Source organism: Apium graveolens, chromosome 11 (assembly GCF_009905375.1).
Source record: "Apium graveolens cultivar Ventura chromosome 11, ASM990537v1, whole genome shotgun sequence".
In the NCBI taxonomy this organism is placed as follows: Eukaryota; Viridiplantae; Streptophyta; class Magnoliopsida; order Apiales; family Apiaceae; genus Apium; species Apium graveolens.
This window is the reverse complement of record NC_133657.1, coordinates 124,475,058-124,478,807: the sequence shown is the minus strand read 5'-3', so window position 1 is coordinate 124,478,807 and position 3,750 is coordinate 124,475,058.

Genomic DNA, 3,750 nt, shown 5'->3' with positions numbered 1-3,750 from the left:
GTCCATCCTATAGCCGATTTAAATTCTCTCAAAATCCTTAAGAGCTTGTCTTCCTCACTACCTGAAAGGTCAGATGAAATAATAACAGGTAACGTAGATGAATCACCTAAAAAAGCATACCTCAAGTGTTCAGGTAATGGTTTGAGCTCCAAGGTAGGTGCTTCCTCTATTGATGGTTTGAGCTTCCCTTCAGCATTCTTAAGGTCAGAAGTACCAAGAGATTCAAATGGTATGTCCAGCTTTCGCTTCCATGGAGAAGCGTTCAGATATTGTAATTGCTCGTTGCTATCTTCATCATCGCTGTCAAAATCCCCCACTAAGGCCTTTTCCAATGCATCAGACATTAGCATGTGATCGAGTTCCGAAGTAACCGCAGTATCAATCACATCCACTTTTAAGCACTCCTCATCTTCTGTAGGGAATTTCATTGCCTTGAATACATTGAAGGTCACATCCTGATCTTGGACCCGCATAGTAAGTTCACCTTTTTGCACATCTATCAAGGTACGGCCAGTAGCCAAGAAAGGCCTTCCCAAGATTATGGGAATCTTCTTATCTTCCTCAAAATCCAGAATAACAAAATCTGCTGGAAAGAAGAGCTTATCCACCTTGACGAGCACATCCTCAACTATGCCCCTTGGGTAAGTAATGGAATGGTCAGCCAATTGTAGCAACATGTATGTGGGTTTTGGATCAGGCAGATCCAGCTTTTTAAAGATCGACAACGGCATCAGATTAATGTTTGCTTCCAAATCACAAAGGCACTTGTCAAAAGTTAGATTGCCAATGGTGCAAGGAATGGTGAAGCTTCCTGGATCTTTCAGTTTTGGTGGTAACTTTTGCTGCAGAACAGCGCTGCATTCTTCCGTGAGAGCAACTGGTTTCAAGGTCATCCAGTTTCACCTTCCTTGCAAGAATAGTCTTCATAAACTTTGCATAACTAGGCATTTGTTCCAGAGCCTCAGCGAAAGGTATATTGATGTGAAGTTTCTTGAACACCTCCAGAAACTTCCCGAACTGTCTATCCAGCTTTTGTTGCTGCAATCTCTTAGGAAAAGGTGGTGGAGGATAGAGCTGTTTCTCCCCTGTATTAGCCTCAGGCAGAGTGTGTTCAACAGTAGTCTTCCTTGGTTCCGCCGCTTTCTCCTTTTGCTTAGATTCTTCATATCTAACTTCAGCTTCGACTTCCTTTGCCTTTTCAGCATTAGCCACTTTTCCAGACCTTAAGGTAATAGCCTTGACTTGCTCTTTAGCTTCCTTTCTGCCTGGTACTTCCGTGTCACTGGGAAGAGTGCCAGGTTGACGATTGAGCACTGCATTGGCTAATTGACCGATTTGATTTTCCAAGGTCTTGATAGAAACCGCCTGACTCTTGCACAACAGCTTAAGTTCCTCAAAATCAGCACTAGTGGGTGTAGCTGTACTTCCCTGTTGAGGATATGATTGCCTTGTAGCATACTACTGTGGTTGCTGGAATCCAGGTGCGTTAAACTGTTTACTCACTCCTTGCTGATATGGTGGCTGAATAGCATTCTAATTATTCCCCCAGCTGAAATTTTGATGATTTCTGTTATTAGGATGATAGGTCGCTGGCACAGGCTGCTGTTATCGCTGATAATTATTCACATACTGAACAGATTCGTTGACAAGAGAACACTGATCCGTAGCATGAGAACCTGCACAAAGCTCACAAACCATAGCTATTTGATTAACTCCATACGTAGCCAGAGAATCAACCTTCATTGATAGCGCTTGGAGCTGGGCTGCAATAGCGGTGGCTGCATCAACTTCCAGAATACCTGCTACCTTGCCTGACGTCATCCTCTGAGTTGGGTTTTGATGCTCATTTGCAGCCATCGTCTCGATAAGATTATACGCCTCAGTATAGCTTTTAGCCCATAAGGCTCCTCCAGCTGCTGCATCGAGCATGGGCCGAGATTGGGCCCCCAAACCATTATAGAAACCAGTGATCACCATCCAATCCGGCATTCTATAATGTGGACATTTTCTCAACATTTCCTTGTAGCGTTCCCAAGCCTCGCACATAGATTCTGTAGGTTGCTGCGCAAACTGAGTAAGAGCACTCCTCATAGCAGCAGTCTTTGCCATTGGATAAAACTTCACCAGAAACTTTTGCGCAAGATCTTGCCACGTAGTGATGGACCCAGCTGGTTCAGAATATAACCAGTCTTTAGCCTTATCCCTCAGTGAGAATGGGAAAAGCCTCAACTTGATAGCCTCATCAGTCACGCCATTATACTTAAAAGTGCTGCAGATCTCGATAAAATTCCTTATGTGCATGTTGGGGTCTTCAGTTGCCGCTCCTCCAAAAGAAACAGAATTCTGCACCATCTGAATAGTGCCCGGCTTGATTTCAAAGGTGTTAGCTTGAATAGCCGGATGAAGGATGCTTGACTGAATGTCATCAATTTTAGGCCGAGAAAAATCCATAAGAGCTGGATCAGCTTGAACAATACGATCTCCCATGTTTACTGGTTCTTTCTGCTCAGTTCCTGAATCCGAATCCTCAAAATCTAACTTCTCCGGAATATCAAGAACTTCGTCTGTCTCCTCAGCTGTATCTAAAGTCCTCTTGCGAGCACGAGAACGAGTTTGCATAAACGCTTGCTAAAGTACCTGAAACACAACCGAAAAGAGTAAGTAACTACTACGTCCTAATCACTGAGTCCTAATGACCAATGATGGTAAGTACATAAACTAAACAAATACGCCGAGTCCCCGGCAGCGGCGCCAAAAACTTGTTAGGGCAAAAACACGCGCTAATATTCACGCAAGTATACGCGTTCGCAAGTAATATAGAATATTTTCTAGTTCGTTCCCTCAGAGACTCAGACTAAATTATTGTCTAATTAAACTCACTCACCAATGTATGATTACTTCTCAATGTTAAGATAATAACACTTAAAATTGTTGATTAAATATTAACAATAATTAACTACTTAATTAACCACTTAACTAACACTTCAATTTATCAATAATAAAACACTTATGAGATCACAACTTCATTATTACTTCCTTCTATAGCCATTGTTATTACCTTTAGCATGTGACAGTGATGATATTAATCGAATAACACGAAACTGATAAAAGCCAACTTTCATTGTACTAATACCATTCTACCAAGCATCCATAATTAAGATAGAAGTTGAATAGTCATCAATTATGTTGAGTTCCTATATGTCTACAGAAATTGACAACACAACGATTTAAGCTCAAGTTATTCATTTTGATTACATAGGGCAAATAAAACTGTAAGAGTTACCCACTAATCATGCTCAACGTACATGAATCTATGCTAGCATGGCAAGTTCTAAATCTCAAGATCCACCATCGCTTCACAAGAGATTAACACCCTATCTTATATGTTCGCGACGCACATAAGACGAATACGCACAACCAATACTAGATATCATGCAATCATCACACACTAAAGTATTAAACAATTAACTAAAGAATTCCATAATAAATCCGTTACAACCCCATGATCACGATTAGCCCATAATAGAACTTATCGCCATCATGGGTTCATATGAAATCATGACAAACAAACACAAGAAAATAATAACTAAACTAATTATATTAAAACAGAGTACGTCACAAGAGTAAATAAGTCAAAGCAAGAAAACTAGCATCCAACGTTACAACGAAACAAGAATCACAAGAAAATATGCTTCCTCTTCGTTGCGGTGTGGTAAATCGGTCTTCTTCCTTATCTCCTTCGCTTCTTGC